Here is a 20,809-nt window from a genome sequence, read left to right on the forward strand (position 1 = left end):
TCGCGCGCGGTCCTGTCCCGGCGCGCCCCCTCAGCCGCACTCTCGCCGCGTGCGCCCCGCGTGCTCCGCACAGACGCGACTCCGCGGCTCCGAGCCTCCGACACTCGCTCCCAACCGAGATTACCTTTGTTCCGAGTACTTCTCGAGAGACTCCCGCGTTTTAAACTTTAGACTGTTAGCTTCTCACTTCTCAGCGAAGGCGGTAAGCCATTTGTTTACAATATTCTGGTTTTTGTTATCATCCGCTTCGCTAACTCGTTATATAACATTTTCTCGCTGTTTTTCGTTGCTCTCATCTTTGTTTAATTTAGGTTATCTTTCTGGAACCCCGCTGTGCGATTTGTTTGAAATAAACTCTTCTTTCATTGTGCGTAACCCGTCGGAGACAGACTTGCGAGGATAAGAAGTAGTTTCAAACTCTTTTACTGTCAGATAACTTAGGATAAAACATTTATATTAGTGATAAACTTGACAAGCACAAATATTACAACTGAGTCGCGTCAATAGACGACCCCACAACCCCAAACCTTAAAGGTTTCAAAGATGGAGCTCCGTGGTCGCAGGATTTAACCATACGGATTACGTCAACAGAGTAGTATGAGGCGTATTATTTGAGCGCTTAAAAATACTTTTCTATTGTTAGGCCCTGAGTCGCGTAAAACACTTTACCGCCTCTTTGGATTGTTATGGCCTACAAGCACGCTAACATGACAATGTGTACTTTATAGTGGCCTTACAGCTAAAGGTGTGCGTCTTCACCACTTGTAGATCGAAAGCGTTTTTAAATTACATCAGTTCATTGAATAATCTCAAGTGATGTGCGCCGCCGGCGGATAAACCGCCTACTTTTTGTTTTACTCAATATTTTCCTCGTTTTAATTCATCCTCCTTGTGGGATATGAGCTACGAAAGGAATGGTGGTTAAATAAAATATAAACCTGCGCGGATTTCATGGGATTTTGCGGCTTTGATTAGCTTTGTAGCGAGACCCTGCGGACGTAATATCCCTAGTATCTATTATTTTGCACGCCTCTCACGAAGGTCGGATCTCATGATTAATGATTAAAGGGGTCCGTGTCTTCAACTTAAACCCACAGAGTATGAACCTACTATTTTCAGTGTGGTTCGCATAGTTGTTCCTTTCCGTTCCGTTGTACTTACAAATATAACCGCAATAGTCATTTTAGCCAATGAGGTTAAGAATAAACGATTCACGTTCCCCGGTGTAATGAAGGAGAATATTTGAAACTAAAACTCAGTTGGTGCATGATGTACGGAAAGTAACGGTAGTTTGAGTGCACACTAATATGCAGTGTTGTCGACAGAAGAACCGCAGAGGAGAACGGATTGATTGAATGCTGAAAGTCGCATGATATGTACATTTGGTACTTCACGCATTTTTTCTAAACGTAATTGTTACTCATATTCTCCTAATATTGGAAGATAATTATTTACTTACAATAATATTTGACTGCCACAAATAGAATCCATCCTAGTAAAGAATACATACAACAAGCGATTAAAAAGCAAATATCTTTGTCTGGAGTAGTTGTTTGACGCATACTCTTATATTTAAATTTATTAAAACATTGTTATTGTACAAGTTAGTAGTGCCTACTAAAAGTGATTTATATAATGGTTTCCTTAATCATGGAATGTAAAGGTTATTTATATACATAACATAAACGCCTATAGGTACATAATATACCTACATCCCACTGCTGGGCACAGGCACACGCGTTGTGTATGTCCTGTTGACTTTAATACACTTGACTTTCAATTCTGTGTCATTTATAAAAACATTTTTTGTTGTAAAAAGAACGCGAGTGAGGTTAAAATCCCATGACAGTGTAATTCGAGGCGGCCTATTGGTTGAATTATAGCAGCACCTATTAACAGCGATCATGAACATTTATTTTTTAACCGGATTTTTATTTGAAATAAAAAATATCTGGCACATAAACAAAAAATATGGTAAGTATTTAACGGGCGTGTGGCATACGTGTATAGGTCGGTAACGTAAAAACTTCTGAATATTTTTTTCTTTTCCTTTCTGTGCTTTATTAGCAATACGCAAAGAATTTTAATTCAGTGCACAGATGTTCCCAAAGGCGGGTCCAGGTCACGAACGAAATTCAACCCCCGGTTGGGTGCTTGCATCAATTCTACCCCCTCCCCGCGTCTCTGTCCCGTCGTAAGATTGTTTTCCAGCCATCCTTGGAAAATAACATGAATCCTAATCTTTTATTTTTCTTATGACATTAAGTTGATTTACTTACCTTCGGCTAATTAAAACACATAATAACGGGTTCTTACCGCGTTTAAATGGGGATATGAGACTCCCGATATTTCGACACTGTTGCAAGTGCCATGATCACGGGATGACTGATGAGACAAACTCATATCCCCATTTAAACGCGGTAAGAACCCGTTATTATGTGTTTTAATTATGATAATTACCTTCGGCTACTTTACAGTAATCGTTTCTGACTAAGAATTATGTTATTTTATTATTATCTTCAAATATACTGGCTAGGTAGTTACGAGTAGGTAGGTATCAATGCATCTCTTTTCATTCGGTAAACTAATCCATCAAACGCGTTTCAATAATCAATAAAGTTGTGAATAGTTACCGAACTATTCGCAACTTTGTTTAGTTATTGAAATATACTTCGTCGCTTATATGTTATTATACGTAGGTACTTATAATTAAAAAAAAACTTAATACTTTCATCATTCATATCAGTTATCCAGTGAGTGCGACATGACATACATATGTAACGCATGTGTATAGTAAATATTATTAAACGCTTATCACACACAAGTGTTACACCTAGCTTATCACATACCTAGGTATAATACTCGTCGATTGATAACCTATTCCGGTTCAGATCATTCGGGTGCTCGTTCACATTCTGTTGATTTCTCTGAATCTAAGCCGTAATATGTAAATAATTTTATTCAAAATCCCACCTCTCTGTGAGAGATCGTAATCATTTTCCAGTTCACGAAAGAAGCGAATAAACCAACATTATTCGTACGTCGTGTATTTCGGTTTCAAATAATTATTTGTGCGTACCTCTATACTTAACTGAGTATTAAGTTCAAAAACCTTATTCAATGAACCGAAGGCAATCTTGAGTCATCCACGGAAAGGATCGGAAGTGTTTACCGCCTGCGCCCCGCGTCTCTTTCGACATTTTTTTATCTCGATATTTTTAAAATCTCGAGCACTTTTTCTAACCGTTTTCAGTATAGACAATAGTTATCACAAATTAATCATTATATTTCAGTAAGTAATAATTTATGAGATCAGCTGTTACCATTAACTAAATAATGTAACATTTACGTTGAAAACAAGCAACGTTATTACTTTAAACATCATTTATTATGTCGTTAGGAATTAAATGCTAGTTTTGTCGGTTGCTCGAATATAGTTACGATCATTTGAGCTTTACTTAGGTAATTACGAGTACACATTAAGAGCGGTATTTCGTGTTTTGCGCGTGAGTGTGAATAACATGCGCCGGAAAACTTTTAGGCTAATGAATATTTACTGTAAGAAGTTTCATACGTCTCCGTGGAGGCCAGTAAATCGTGTCTCTGCCTGGCGCGCGTGCCTTGGAGGCCGCAGAAGTGGTTCGCAGTACTGAGCAGGGGATACCTAGCTAGATACGTACGCACCTACCACGACAGCACGCGCTAACATTATCGCAGTCCATAATTATATTAAAGCTTTAGGCGATCATTTTAGAGTGATAACGGTTCCAGAACTTACGTGCTAACGTTCTGTTTTAAACCAAATGTTTTCGGTGCACGAGACTGTTAAATAATAATGTTCAATGTGCGGTACTTAAGTACTTAATAAATGTTGCTTTTGGGGCTCAATCGGATATTGTTTGACCATAATATATTTTATGCTACAACGCAACGGTTAAGAAAAAATGAAATTGTTGTGATTGGCATTGTGGCCAGTGGAATGTGAGGGCTCTTACACTACTTGCTGGGCAGTCGCGTGGAAGAATCGGCCCCACATCTCGCTAGTAATGCCTACATTGTTGCTTTAGGCCCCTTCATGAAATATTTATTCACGCCTATAAATTGTCTACTCTGACTTAAGTTGAGCACCAACGCAACATTACACACGCGTATATTTACTAACGTCTAAACAAATTCAAATTAAAACTGAACTGTAACTCAACAGAGTTGAGTATTGAGTTGAAAGAAATGTGTCTTTTGTCTTCAGTCCGTTCTATAGTATATTTTACGCGTGACGTTGTAAACTAATTATTCACTAGTTTTTTACTAATACTACTTATATTATCCCGTAAGTAAGTATAATAGCTTGAATTAGGTACTTAAATATTTTGTAAACGTATGTTTTCAGTAAGTATCAACTGGTAACAACAATGTTTCCGTAAACGTAAGCTGGGACATAGCAGAATTTATTGCGGGCTGTAAGCTATAACAGTTTCCCGTAATACCTAAATTGTGATCTCGGGCGACACGCGTGGGTTCGCAAGCGGGCGGGCGTGAGCCGGCGATGTTGGGCGTTGTCGGGCGTCGGCGGGCGTCGTTCCTAAATCCACCGGCGGTCACTATACTAACTAGCGATCCCCAGCTTTGTCTCAACTTGACAACGTTGTCACAAACTACCCACAACTGCGATCGACACACGAACAAATTCAAAACTAAACTAGGATTCTGAGCTAAGTCAGCTGTAGGAAAACTGTGTTGCAAATCTATTCTCACGACAAAACTTGATACACATTCTACAGTATTATTTTGAATATTCAATTGATAAGTATTTCAATGTCAAATTCATTTTATTCACATTACCTAAGCCGAAATACAAACAAAAATAATCGCATAAGTATCATGAAAACCCGATTTAATAAATCTGAAACTAAGCCAAATTGTCGTTTCACAAATTGTTTTTAAATCGCCTTTAACTAAAAAAGCTGAAACGTATATTTTTTGTTTGATCGCCTTATTGCGTTGTCCGTAACTTGTTGCCAACTTTGTAATTTCGTAAGTAGCACGAAAAATGTCTGTTGAAGTTTAGTCTTCAGGCAAGAGAAGACAAGCGGGATTTGAATTGTTAGATTCAACTGAGGGGGTGCATGTTTGATATTCTGGAGAGCTTCTTGATGGAAATCATTGGAAAAGGCGAAAGTTCACCCAAGTCCATAGTCTTGACTGCCAATCGTTTGTCTGTCTCAGTATAGATACATTTATACTGTAGATAGCTACATTCATCCACAGTAGGGTCTTACTCCATTATTACAAACTTGTTACCTTGGTCTCGAATCCTACACATCTTGTGAAACTTTCAACCAATGTCACTTACCAAGTGTAGCGTATCTATCGTGTGGATGCATGATCAGTTTTACAATAACTTATCCACATAATCATAAGTATTTAGTTGTAATTAGAGCTTGGATCTGAACGTCAATGAAACTCATTATCAAATGCAATATTTATAGCAACTAGACTCGTTCTGATGAATACAATAACTGTACGGTCCAAATAATCATGATTCCAATTCAATAACAGCTCAAACACGATCCAGAAGCGAGAGTTTGTATAAAAACGCGCCACAACACGCTTGCATTTCTGTGTGACGCTCGGAATATACTGGAACGATGAAATATTCCAGTTCCCGGGAATAATACTCAGCATGGCGTTCTGATCAAAACCCCCATACATTATTTTTACCCTCCGAGGATCCTTCTGGAAAACTTCCATCTTCTGTTTCTGTCATTTAGTTGTTTTCGCCGGTGGTATAATTTGATCAAGATTTAAATAAGTTATGCCAAAAATAAAAATGATTTCCCTGATGCGGACCCCCTACATCATTTTTAACCCCCGACACTCCTTCTGGGAGAACAAGTATGTCAGTGAGTGTGCCAGTCAGTGGGCGTCCAGCTTTATTATTTTTGACATAACTTATTTAAATCTTGATCAAATTATACCAACGGCGAAAAAAACTAAATGACAGAAACAGAAGATGGAAGTTTTTCCAAAAGGATTCTCGGAGGGTAAAAATAACGTATGAGGGGTTTGATCAGAACGCCATGCTGAGTATGGAAATACTTCCCGATCTTTGAAAACTGCTCCGCATCAGGGAGACACCCTAAGGTCTGGCAAAACAATTGTACCTGAACCAATTTCTTTTTCACAAACCCTGTTTAAATCTTTCTCAAATTCTATCCCCGGTTAAAAATAAACAAAATGGCGAAAAAACAAGATGGAATTTGTGATATTTAGATCGGTGTGATCTAAATATAAAACTCGAACCCGCAACGTGAAGCTCCGTAGTGTGAAGTCTGTGTGGCTAGATAGACCACACATCGGTCGCCTCAACCCTCCTGGAGTCAAACCACATTACTATAAATCGGTGTTGTGGACTTATCCATTTGTAAACTTACATTGGTGTCCTACAGAGGACCGTACAAATTTTATTCACAAGGTACCCAGCCCCGATATAAATTACACCTAAATATTTGAGGATTTCGTATATGTAGGTAGTTGTAAAATTATTCACGATCTGATGTACCTATTTACAAAAACCCGAGCAGGAATGGAAAGAGGGCTATTTATGAGAGCAGCGACATAAAACTTGGGCCTCCGCGGAGAAAACACTTTTATTGCGAATATTATATGTAATACCTACGCATAGGTAATGAAAATGAACGCAAGACCGAAAGAAAATTTATCAAAATGTCTCCAATGAGTCTAGCGAGTCTCCAGACGAGAAGATTACCTAATGAGGTACCTACTCAATAAGTATTGATCGCCTATTGTGAAACAAATATTACAGACTTCTATTACAAGAAAAGTAGACGTAGTAATATAGGGATGAATTAGATAGGTTGAATCTATTGTAAACGAATAAAGAAAAACTGAAATCACGGTTACACTTCATAAATTGCATCGTGTCATTTTAGTATAATTTATAGATAGTCTTACCCTACCCCCTCCGGTTGATTGAGGGGAGGCCTGTGCCCAGCAGTGGGACGTATATAGGCTGTTTATGTATAGATAGTCTTACAAGAATAATTTTTAGTAACAAAAAATAAGTAACACTAACTTGTAAAATAAGTAACTTGTGTTTTCTAAAGTTTAGTAAAGTTTTGAGTAGATGTAGGTATCAATTTAAGCAATTGTACATACATACATTAACTCACGCCTATTTCCCACCGAGGTAAGCAGAGACTATGGAATTCCATTTGCTTCCTGACACACTTGTCTTGCTTCCTGCACATTCGTCAATCGTTTCATACACGCACGCCGGTTCAGAGATCGTACTAAACCTTTTTTAAGGACATCTCCAATTCCAGCAAGAATGGTATCTTTAAATTATGGAGGAAGATGCTGTAGAGGGACGGTCGCAGTGCAAACGACTTTCATATAAGTACCGTGTACACAGCTAATGGAATGTGCAAAAAAGAAAATGATATTAGCATTTTTAAAAACGTATTTAACAAAGTTACGGGCTTTGACCATGCGGATTACGGTGTAATGACATAATAAAATTATAAGGGTGCGTATTTTAATAGATACGCGGGGTGTACAAAAGTCCCCAAAAAACGCTACAATTTTATTCTCAGTAAGTAATAAAACTCTAAAATCCTGAAGTGGAAGATCCCAAACGAACTTATTGATCGCCGCCAGTACAAATCTTATGAACTATAAAGATAGTGCGATAGTGCGTTTTAAAATACAACTAGCGACATCTAGTGGCGCTCGGTTGGTACTAAACATTTAATCAAAATAAAATATAAAAAATAAGAAAGTGTGACGCGTTAACACGGGGTGTTGAAAAAATACCTCCGTCCATTATTATTAATGTATACTTACCTAAACAAAACCATCATACCAACTTGCTTCATTTGATTCAAGTAAATATTTAAAGCATATTTTATTCGCTTTTTCGATACATGGAACTAGAAAGCAATTTTCCGGTTATCTATACAAGTCGAAGTTCAAGTATGGGCGTAGTTGGCGAGGCCGTGACTCCATACTGATTCCATCTCTACATTCCATATACATATAAGTATAGCCGACTACAAAAATGTCGCTACCTGCTTACTTAAGGAATAAGTAACAAAAATGAGTAAATAAGTAATAAGCTAGGTTCACATACAATGTAGGTTCATTTTGTCATTTTCTACGTTGGCTGAAAAGTGCCATAAAATCACGTTTTCGCGGATCCAGAAATTCAAGTTCAAAGGCGGTTCTGAATAACTACAGGGCTTTTGTTATATAAATACCAAGAGTTGTAGCTTTCCCGGTAGCTAAAAAGATAATTTTATTTCTAAAAAATAGATAACATAAACTAAACTTGTTTGTGAATACACGCAAATGCTTTTACGGTTTTATTAAGTTAACATAACATTTGTCAGGAAAAAGGGCGTTCCGTTGCTTTTTGGGGGTTAAATATGGGGGTCACTGAGCGATCGATTTGTTGCGTTGCTATGTAGAGGCAGGGGAAAAGATTGAATATAATCAACTGTGCTGATTGGGATTGTTTCTTACACGCGAGTGAGAGGGGAGTGGAGGCCTGTGGAGGAGCTGTAAGTGGACCGGGGCGGCCGGGGTCGCTCCTCGGATACAAACAGACTTGCATACGAATCGCCGAATTACGTATAGTCGATTGCCACTCGCCAATCAGATCAACCTGAGAAGACACGGTTTTTGTATTATTTATTAACGCAGACGACTGTAGGTAGGAAATTGTGTGCACTAAAATATTATCTCGGAGTTGAGGTGGGAACAATCGGAATAATTAATCATTTTTCACAATGTTTTAATTCGATAACAATGCGCGTTTTGACGGGTCTAGTATTAATGATGGAGTAGAATTTGGGGAGAATGGATTCGACCGGGGCCGGACGGGTGGGCCCTGGACTAATTACACGGGCAATAACCCATGCGGGGGTTAGAACACGTCGCCTGGCTAGGTATCTGGTGATCGGCCTACCACGATATTATCTAGATCGTCTACTCATTGTCCACTGAGATTTACGCCCCACCCCACTCAGCACGCCTGACAGACGCTCATTCCAACGAAGTCTATTGTTCGTTCACCTTGATCTGAAAACGTACCAAATTTCTAACACAACTCTACCGATCTAGTTAACTGATATTTGTGGTATGTGGCTCCGAAATGACCAATACTAAGCATGACCTACTTGTTATATGAATTATTAGTATGATGTACCATATCGTTCCTAGCAAAAGTATAACTTTATTCGTCTAAACAAGAACACATTCTTACATCTAACAGTGAATTTGTTGGGATTACATTCTGCGAAAAGCCTTGACAGCGAACATCGATTTCGAGCGCGGGAAAGGAAATCCCTCAAGGGGATAAAGAATCTCATACACCTAGGGTAATGCAGGTAGTTATTAGGCATCAAGAGGACGAGCGTCCGTCCGGACCCGGCCGAGCTCCGGATCACCAAATATCTTATATGTATTGATATGAACTTGCCGCACGACTTTCATTCTGAAGTTATTCCGCCCACAAAGAGCATCGATAAATTATCTTAAGACATATCTACTTTGAATCTCTCGGTCCAACTTCACTTTACGACACTTTATAATATGCTTAAAGTTCTGATAAGCCACTTGTTGTACCGAGGCTGGAGATAATACCAGTGTGTATACTTTATATACTTCATTCAAGAGCACCGGCTGGGGCCCATACCGTTTTGCCTACTGAATTATAATCGATGATCGTAATTCGCAAAAATCTTATTATCCAAAATGATCCAGCGTTATTATTTTCCAATTTTTATCCCCCGTTTTTCATTATTTGAATTTTGATTCAACATAATTTACTCCAATGTTGATAAATGTTTTATTTTATCGCTGCTTTCGGAATAATTTATGTTTTAATTATAAATATAAAGTAGCATTATTGGAATATATTGTTAGATCACGTGTATCTAAATAACCACAATATATTTATATTATATATTTTCCTGTTATGATTTTAGTTTGTCAATTTCAATGGTAAGGTTAAAACAATATTTATATACTTATAGGTAAGTAATAGGCCTACTCCAATTTTGAGTTATTTTTTGGTTTTCACTACTAATACTATACATGTGTAATTATGTTGAGCGGTGAAAAGCTGTTAAAGGTGCGAAAGTGTGACTGACATTTAATTTTGAACAAAAAAGCTGTGAAAATGGCTTATAGCTATCACAGCGGTGTGTATTTATAGTTCCAGAGCTGCAAACTGCGGGCCTGTAGAGTGAATAAAGCTGACTTTTTCAGGAGAAATCCCATTGGGATACAGAGTGCAGATGTAGGCTTTCGTATTCAGCAGTGAGATTAATTCTAAAATTGTGCGGGGCTGAGTGGCTGGCTTGGTTGTGTTTTGATCTGCAGTAGCCGGCAGTCCGCGTGTTGTGTGCCCGGGCAAATTATTTTTGCCGATGGGGGCGCTCGTAAGTGTTTGGTAGCGGAGATTGTACGGAAATGGCCTCAGTTAGCACTTCCTCCGACAATCGCGTCGCTTATCTCGTATTATTCACTTTTATGACACCAATAGAGAGCCGACGACAAAACATTTTTGCCAAAATACCATTTCTAAATGTAATCTACTGGTCGAACTCAAATGCATTGTTACAAAAACATTATTAAGTATATTATATTCTAAACATTAAACTTTTGCATTATCAAATTTAAGCCAAACATTTAATTGAGATACTTTAGGTACTTAATTGCAGATGTTTTTAAATTAAAAGTACGGACGAATTGTTGAGACTTGAAATGGAGAGTGGCTTGTTTTAATTTCCGTCTCAACTTTGTACTTATCAGATTATTATAAGAAAGATCATGCGTATCTATTTATAAAATACTGTAGACATAGTGGAGCTGGGTTTGGGTGCACACAAACTTTAATTAACTTTTAGTAAGTATATTAGATATATGTATTAAAACATAAGCTAACAAACATAAGGGCCGTTTCATAGTCCGCAACGCCTCTATGTGCTGGGTTTTAAACACCTTTGACTTGCATTCTTATCGAGAAAACCACCTAGTTGAAGAGGAATTTTCGTCAGTATAGCTAAAAGGGGATGCTGAATACCTATATAGCGTCACGACCTCTCGGCTTCTATTTGCACTGCTGTACACCTAAAGTTTTCTGAGAGCGCTCTCAGGCTTTCCCACGAGTTGATACCCGGATATTCTGATATATCGTCGACAAAATGTACCTATATAAAGCCAGATTCCTGTCCCTAACATCTAGGGACAGTCTTCAATATACAATAAAACTTTGGAACTTAAATATTAATAAAATTCCGTTATTCGCGATTTTGCGATTATTATTTCAACGGTCACCAATCCCATAAGGGCTTGAAATTAAATGTTTTTCATATTTTTAATAATAAACATAGCCTGTTTTCACAGTTTTTATTGACACTTCAATAATATAATATATATTGCCTTTTAAACCAAGTTTAAGATTTTTGGGTAGCTCTGAAACTATAGTTATGGTGGTAATAATAAACTAATCTCAGCTGAGACTGCCCTCAAGATCATGCTCAAGTCCCTGTTTTTATATAAGAAAACGAAACTCTTGAGAGCAATCTCAAAGCTGAGATTACTTTATTAATACCACCCTTAGTTGCGTAAGCTGCAATCGTAAGGTCCACTTGTTATTTAGAAATAGTCTCTGAATACTTATCGAGTGAGAGCCTTCAGCGCTCCCCATTTGTCCGGCCAAGTAGTTAATGCCATCTGCGGCAAATCTACAATAAGTAAAAAAAATCTGTAAGTATACTCTTCGTTGTTTAGGTAAGTAGTTCTAAGTATATTTCCCACCCGTTCAAGCTACTTTCAAGAGCACAGTAAACAAGATTTTTCAATTGCCTGCATTACCTTCATCAGGAGTTTAAATTAAAAAAAACAAGTCTAGGACTTCATTGCCTCCTAACGTTCGAAGTTGCAGTAGGTAGGAACTAAACTTCTTTGCTTTTCTTCCGGTAATAACACCTCTATGGAAATATACCTTTCTGTATTCCCGACAACGTGAAGGTGCGCAAATTTTAATGATGTTTAGTTTTAACCCTTGAAAGCGTTACAAATGAACAGTTTTCGCATTATAATTTCATAGTTAACAGTTTGCCCTTTATATATATCCTTATTCTATTATTTTCTCTACGTATGTTGGAAATAATAATAACAAGTGAACATTCAAATGAAAACCAATTTCTTTTCTACCAGCTGGTGTTCTCTCCACACTGTCTATGAAAAATCATTGGCTGTGAATAACAAATTGTACAGAGCTCGGGTGTTCCATTGTAAGCCATCGGTTGTTTTACTAGAGTCGTGTTAAAAAAGAAATAAGCCGTTCTAGTTCTTACTTGTACAATAGGGTTGTTTCTACTCTAAGTACTTACGTACATATAGTTTTTTCGTGACTTATTGTACTTGGCTGAACAAATGGGGGGCGCTGAAGTCTCTGACGCGCTTCAAAATTTAAGGCAACAGGCCTGTGGGTGCCCTGTTGGGCGTGAACCTCTGCTGAGGGCGTCGTCTGGGAGGATTACTTGTATTTGCTAGCACTAATCGACCCTAGTCTGTCGATAAAATAAAATAAAATTGTTGTTCAAAATTCTAGATTAAGTAAATTAAATTCATCTTTTTTGGGGTTATGTATACGTTTTTACAATAAAATACCAGATAATATTTAAAATTTGTCAGAAACGCTCACGTGAAGCTTACTTTATGTAAAAAAGCTTATTTATAAGATTAATGATTACCTAAATGATAAAAATGGTATCGAATGTGTTCCTCTAGTTATTAAATAACTTGTAATATACCCTCATTGATTTAAAAGATGTGTTGCTGTTGCAGTTTCTTGTCATTTCTTCTCCTCAGCCATAACACCTTACGAAATGACGTAAATTCAAAAATGTTACATTGACTTTCAACAAGTTTATCCATGATAATTACGTTGAATAAATGGTTCTGATTCTGATTCTGATAAGCGCTGAATGAGGGAAGTCGTCGATCACGCCGGCGCGGTCGGTGTCGGGGATATATAAATACATAGGAGTACCTAAATACTATATAAAGTTAAAAATGCGGCCGTAGAGCTGTAGTTAAATAGTAGTATAATACTAATAAAAAAAATACAATAAAAAGTCAAATGACCTAGCAATAAAGGATCGTAGCTACAGCTACCTCCATTATTATGGGAAATAGTAATTTGCCCTGCGTAGTAATTTAGCACTTGGGCTTGGCTTATAGTTGCTCCTAGGTAGTCGTACATTAAATACGTCTGGCGTAAGATGTCGCGGGCAGAAAGGCGTTGTATATTATCCCTTAGGAATAAGGTATAATATACAAATAAGGGAATATAATATACGAGTAAGGGAAATCTACACGACCTGCATCCATCCGATCACGAACAATCCAGGGGTCGTTTTTCTCAAATCCATCACATACGGGTGATACAAAATCGTTTCATGCGAAAAGCCACCAGTGCCCTGTGGTTCCTACGCAACGAAAATCTGCACACTGACTTAGGTCTCCCAACCATTGCTCAATGGCTTAAATTAGCTTCATTTTTCTGTTTGACTCTGCTCCGCATTACCTAAATCCCCTGGTAGTTGCAGCTTCCGAATACACCCCGCTTAGGTAAGGTACTGAAAAGTATCGGCGCTAGAAGGACGTAATATACGATCCCGACGACCCGATGACTCTAGCCACAGAGGCAGCCAATCAACTGCGACAACAAACACTTCAGAACCCCGATACCTACTCCGCCGGCGTGGTCGACGATTTCCCTATTTATTTATTTATATAAAGTACTGCCACATGGGTTACATTAAGCATTTACTTATTTCTAATCTTAAAATTAGCCCTGGTTCAGTGCTTATCACTATCTACTAGAGTCGATTAATTCTTTCAAATATTATCTTCTCAGACGACGCTCTGAGCCGAGGTTCACGCCCAACTGTGTACCCTCAGGCCTGTTGTTTAAAATGTACCGGATGAGAACCCTCAACGCTCTCCATATGTCCGGCCAAGTAGTTAGTGCCATTTGCGACAAATCTACAATAAGTCACGTCCAAAAAAAGCGGGCAGAAAGCTGGTAACAAATTATACGGGAGCAAAACATAGACAGCGTTCCCAAGCGGCTATTCACAGTAACGATTAATGCACTAAACTCGCTTGACTGTGGCCAGCTACATGATCGAGTTAACTTGTCAAATAGCGTGAAAGGGCATTTAGGTTAGCACGAATGCAGTTGCTAGAGTATTTTGACAAAAGGGATTTCCATGTACTCATATTGCGATCCACTTGATGTCAATGCAAAATGTCAACGTGAGTGAAACTCTGTAATGTCTATTGAGAGCAGTGATGTGCTGTTCCCAAAATGGGAATGTTCCCATTGTAAAAACTCTTTAATAGTCCTTACTTTACCACTGACTGCTTTTGCAAATTACAGCTGACGTCGCTCGCAGTCGTTCGATCTGTGAAAACGCCCCATGAAGTTTCCGTATACGCTCTCCGCGATGGTTGCGCAGTTCCCCTTCAAGTTCTACGTGTCCAACCAGTGGATTTGGAAATACTGGATGGCGGGACTCGCCCTTAGCCTCCCCGTCTTCCACGAGATTCGCACGAGCTCGCGAACTCTCCCGAGAATGTGAGCAAATGGATCGAAATGAGGAAGAAGGAAGTCGCGGCCCATCACTGATCAGAGAAATAGTGTTTTTGGGCTTCAAACGAATATGATAAGTTTATGTTATAAGAATAATAAAATTATGTCGTAGTTATTTTAGTTAGTTTGTACTATGGTTTTATTTGCTTAAAGGTTAGGTAATAACGCTTTTTTTACCTAACTTTTGCGCCTATTTACTGCCGGGAGGAAGATATAATGAGGCAGCGGTAAACGCGCTCGGTCTGCAATTGTTGAAGTTAAGCATCTTTCGCAAAGGCAGGTCATAGGATGGATGACCACAAAAAAAAAAGTTTTCATCTCGAGCTCCTCCGTGCTTCGGAAGGCACGTTAAGCCGTTGGTCCCGGCTCCATTAGCAGTCGTTAATAACCATCAATCCGCGCTGGGCCCACGTGATGATTTAAGGCCCGATCTCCCTATCCATCCATAGGGAAGGCTCGTGCCCCAGCAGTGGGGACGTTAATGGGCTGATGATGATGACTGCCGGGAACCTTCCCAAAGTGGGGATATTTCCGTGCAATGCAAACGCTTGTACAGATTTAGAATAAGGTAGGACTCTTGCGCCTAAAAGCCAAGCCTAGTGCACTTTTGATTGTCGTTCTTTTCGATGTTAGGCGACACCAGTTGACACTGTGACTTTAGACACCTGTCGACACTGCTAATTAGTGCTAATGTACTCACCGGTAATGGTATGGCAGTATCAAGTTAAACAAAGTTAACAATTAAGTATGTGCCAGTAAAGCGAGCTTTTCCCTTTTAGTTAGTAACTAACTTCCCTTTATGATTACCCGACTGGGACGAGAAGGGACGGTAATGTATTTGTCCGCTATTGATGTTTTATTTTGATAGCGGGGAAACGCTGCACCGTACTTAAACGTCGTAATGATTCAGATGCAGAGCTCTTCCCTGTTTAAGTCATTTTCATTATTGATTACCTAAGAGTACATGCATATTGTCGTTCAACTAAGTATACTTAAAGTAATTATAACTATTGTGTATGTCTACGAAGCACTAAGGATAAAGGGGTCCGCAAATCCGGAATAAAGAATAGAATAGAATATAAATATTTTTTTATAAAAGGACGCCACGCCACACACAAAAAAAGACAAAAACTTCACATCAAATTTCCACTAAAACAATTACAAAAAAGCAAGACGGATGTTCCATCCATATGAGATTTAATATGAAGGACAAATATAAAACTACTCACATTTCTTCTTTCTTAATGAAAATAGGTACTTAACGCTTAGAACGAGTAATCGAGCAATTACGCTCATATATACAATAACTTTGAAAACTACTAAGTACATAAGTACTAACTACTTTAAAGTGATAGTAGAGTATACTCTACGTGCAAGATTCATTATCTTTTTAAGTTGATATATTAGCAAATGTGGTTAAATAAGTACCTAAATAAATGCAATTTTATGCCAGCAGTTCTATTAAATGCAAATCTAGAATAACTGATCTTTCAACTTTATTTCAGTTTCTTCCATTTAGCTTAGGTTTGTTCAAACGGGATATTTGCTAGGGAGATATTGCTTAAAGCTGTCGCATTTATGTTTACAATTTGACATTTCTATCTACCTTAGTATTCTTTGAGATCGTCTTCGTCATATCAAATAAAAGTACAAAGACCAACTTTATGTCTTCGGAAATTAGAATTTTATACGGAATATGAACTGCTTTTTTATAAATAGGTTTTCAATAGACCACAATCTCACCTGATGGTGTCTGGTGATAAGTGAAGATGTGAAACGCACTTATCTAGTAATTAGTATTTGCCCTAGTTTTGAGGAATTGGACTTTATGAGTTTGAATTCCTGTTTCAATCTTAGGTAATTGATATTACTTGGTTTCCAGGATTTGTGCGAGTAAGGGCAATAGGTTCGCCAGTTCAATGGGACTTAAACATAACTGGAGAGGAATGGATGTATAATATTATACACTCTGCCTATCCGCAGAAATAAGCAGCGGCCGAAGACTACTGGCAAATGTGCCACTTCATTAGCACCTCTCAGGTGTTACGTAAGTATAGGATCTCGAATGTAAACCTGCGGACTCCATCCTACAGCTGGCGACAGCAAATGCCTCCATACCCGGCAAGCTCGACGATTGAACCTTCGATCGTATAACGCTACCCACGTCGGCCGCGTCTCTCCCATGCAATTTCCTTCGACCGCTCTAAGCCAACAAACGCGCAAGCATTGTCTTTAAAGGAATGGTAAAAACAAAATAAGTCCTTTTAAATCCGTTTCTTCTTCTTTGTCGTTTCGATGAAAGTATGTCTTGTGATCATGGTCATAGGATTTACCAATAACAATAAGCGTAGGCTTTCACGGACTGTCCATGGTGCGTCAACATAATTGAGGTTGCTCGGGAAACTCCTTCGTTTTCTGAACTGGTATAAACCAGTATCACGATTCTAATTTGGTCTATACCAATATTATATAGTCCAATCTATATATAAAAGCGAAAGGTCACTGACTGAGTCACTTATCACGAAAGCTCAGAAGCTATAAGTGAGTCTCAAGTTTTGCATGGGAGTTATTTTAGGACGTTGGGGCTCGCTAAGATGGGATTTTGCGAAATTCAACTCCTAAAGGTTAAAAGGCGTTGCAAGTTTGTATGTGCAATGTGTAGTCTGTAAGTGCTCCTTTAATAAAATAAAATATGGTGCTGTATTGTCTTTTGGTTAGTCTGTATTATGTTCAGATGCATAACGTAAACTTACGCCTATTTCCCACTGGGGTAAGCAAAGACAATGGAATTCCATTCCCTTCGATCCTAACACACTTCTCTTGCTTCCTCCGCGTTAATTAATAGTTCCATACACGCACGCCGGTTCAGAGTAGATCGTATTGAACCTTTTCTAAGGACATCTCCAAATTGGTCAGTGTACAGTTTGGTCAATGTTTGGGTATTCAGACATCTTGTAATTATGAGTACTATCACTGATCACTGTAGAGGCTTCCGCTACATTAGTTCCCGTTTGTAGGGACTTCCACCATAACCCGGACACTTCATACAAGCAACCTCGCTTTATACAGACATCATACATTGACGTTATTGTACATGCGCATCTGTGCGTGTGACGTCTGACGCCATACGATTGTTTTCTAATTCTCAACTGTTTTCGAGGGGGTGAGGTAAACCTAGCTCAGACGCTAGTGGGGGGCGGAGAGTTGCCGTTCTATACGTAGTATTATTCCTTATTCTATGCTCCCACTGAGACTTAGTTACAATATACAATATACATATATGTAGTTTAGGAGCTCAGTTTATTTGCACTATTATAGGAAGCCTCGTTGAGGATTAAGTGGAATTTTGAAGCAAATTATTGTTTGAGGGTGTTAGAGATTTGGGTTAGATGAGCTCATTGATGTTAAGTAGTTAGGTGTCTCCTTTGATGTTAAGTAATCAAGCACCACATAAGTGTCTGAGGAGATCCATTTCAAGTTGACTGAGGACTTTTTTAATTCAATATCTGCAATCAGTCGCAATACTTTAATCAGATTTGATGTGTGATTATTAATTAGTCGGAAGTAAAGCAACCAATGCGCCCAAGAATATCCTTACTTTTGAGCCTCTTCACCCTGTTGCTAGCTTCCAACAGCATAGTTGGTAAAGGATTTAGATGGTTACTCAACCGTTCCTTATGCCTTTTGTTGTTCGAGAACTGAGGACTTAAGACCATATCTAGTTCGTTCCTAATTTGGAGTATACGTAGTCTGGGTTTTATTAATAACTAGCGACCCGCCCGGCTTCGCTCGTGTGCAACGCTGAGGAAAAAATGAAATTATTTACGACATCACATTAAAAACCTCAAAAATATTAAGTATTTCTCCACTATTTAATGGATGTTATTATACATAAACCTTCCTCTTGAATCACTCTATCTATTTAAAAAACTGCATCAAAATCCGTTGCGTAGTTTTAAAGATTTAAGCGTACATAGGGATATAGGGACAGAAAAAGCTACTTTGTTTTTACTATGTAGTGTATATACAATAACATTTTATCCAATACATAAAACATACACGCACATAACATTTTTGCTTCAATCGAAGGAATATTTGGGTAGCGTGCAATCTATATATAAAGTAACTTAGTCGAAATCTTAAGGTAATATTAGCGAGGCAACTTTCGCAAACCGCGTCAAGTTAGAGTTTTCACTAAGCCGCGGTTTGTGGCTCTGTACCGAAGTAAACTAGTATTATAACAAAGACTGTTACCACCTGTTAAGGCCCACACTACTTACATTAGGATTTTTTTTAATATACAGGATTTTAGTGACATCGTCCGCCCAGAGGTCCCGGGTTCAAATCCCGGTGGGGACATATCACAAAAATCACTTTGTGATCCCTAGTTTGGTTAGGACATTACAGTGTTCACCTGATTGTCCGAAAGTAAGATGATCCTTGCTTCGGAAGGCACGTTAAGCTGTTGGTCCCGGTTACTACTTACTAATGTAAGTAGTCGTTACATGAGCCATGTCAGGCGCCTTTGCCGGCTCAATAGTAACCCTGACACCAGGGTTGATGGGGTTGGTAATCCACCTCACAACCCACACGATAGAAGAAGGAGAAGGACATCGTAACGAACATTTTGAGGTATGATTCAGACTATAATTCTGATTTGATATAAAGTGGAAAATTCCATCGCAAAAGTATGGAAAAAAAACACTACAATTTTCATGAATTTTCCGACAGGTAATTCCACTTGATACCAACTCAGAATCATGGTCTAAATCATCCCCTCAGTATTCGTTACGATGTCACTCATCATTAGCCCATTAACGTCCCCACTGCTGGGGCACGGGCCTTCCCTATGGATGGATAGGGAGATTGGGCCTTAAACCATCACGCGGGCCCAGTGCGGATTGATGGTTATTAATTCTGCTAATTCAGCCGAGAACAACGGCTTAACGTGCCTTCCAAAGCACCGTTGTTATGACCGGCCTTTGCGAAAGTTGTTTAACTTCAACAATCGCAGACCGAGCGCGTTTACCGCTGCGCCACCGAGCTCCTCAATGTCACTAATACCCTTGATGGTAGCTGAAAATATTTCTTTTAATTAATATGTACATCGTACACGATTACGATACTCTTTATATATAAATAAAACTTGTTTTGTTATCGACTCGTTACGTTGCTAATACTAGTAATACATTTCAACTGGTACAATGTGCATCTTGATGAAGGTTCCCGCGTTGAGATATTAATATACCTTCTACTGCCCTTTAATAGAGTATGTTAATCAAATTAGTTATCAAATAGGTCTAAGTTTAGACTGGAGGGAGAAGTCCCGAGCCGCGATGTATTCTAACTATCGTTGAGTAGAACTAACTGTAACAGATAATTCAATAGTAATATAAGTAAGTTAATTTACTAAATTGTTTTTAAGTTATTGTTCAGATCTATAGTTCAGCAAACAGGTAGTATAAGTAGGTACCCTAGCTCAAAGATAAATCATAAAATTCTTATTACTAAATAACGACAGATGTAATTTCTTCTGTTTAACTTATTTATGAATTTTAATCAAGAAAAACGTAGTAATAAGTCCGAAATTTTATCAAGTTTTCTATGACGTCTCTGTGTGCTTTTACGAGTAGTAAAGAGTAATGATTTTGACTACTTGGAAACTAGCCTAAAAGGCGTAAGGGAACTAGAACTTCTCTTCGCCACATCCTGCTGTCCTGTCTAATATTAAAGTCATAAGTCACACCGGGCACGGGCGACACGAGACATTTATATCGAAGTCTATGTATATGTGTAGACGCATCGAATGCTATCTACGTGGATAAATATCGTACGGTTATTTAGATTGGCATTCTAGTCATGAGGTATAAATAAGAAAATTGAAGGCAAATCTAAACCCCTAACCAGCTCAATAGAATCACTATCACAAAAACATACGATTACCTACTGTCCGGCACCTGCCATCTTGTTTTGTCAGTCTTTAGTTCGATTTATCCGAGTGCTGCGGTCGTAGACCACTTTTTAGCTCTCGCGGACCACTAGTTGAAGGGAACCACGACGAGTTATTATATAATTTTCGTTTCACAGTTTGAATCGATAATCACATAAAAATCTTTG

At 38.4% G+C, this 20,809-nt stretch overlaps 1 protein-coding gene across 2 annotated transcripts in view; it reads left to right on the top strand.

The window, feature by feature from the left end:
- Positions 1-20,809, top strand: part of LOC126379866 (frequenin-1) — a 217,539-nt gene continuing 196,730 nt past the window's right edge. For both annotated transcript variants that reach the window (XR_007568391.1, XM_050028837.1), the window contains exon 1: positions 1-202. The gene's annotated coding sequence lies outside the window, so the exon portion shown is untranslated. The remainder of the gene's footprint in view (positions 203-20,809) is intronic.

The sequence above is a fragment of the Pectinophora gossypiella genome, chromosome Z (assembly GCF_024362695.1).
Source record: "Pectinophora gossypiella chromosome Z, ilPecGoss1.1, whole genome shotgun sequence".
Taxonomy (NCBI): Eukaryota; Metazoa; Arthropoda; class Insecta; order Lepidoptera; family Gelechiidae; genus Pectinophora; species Pectinophora gossypiella.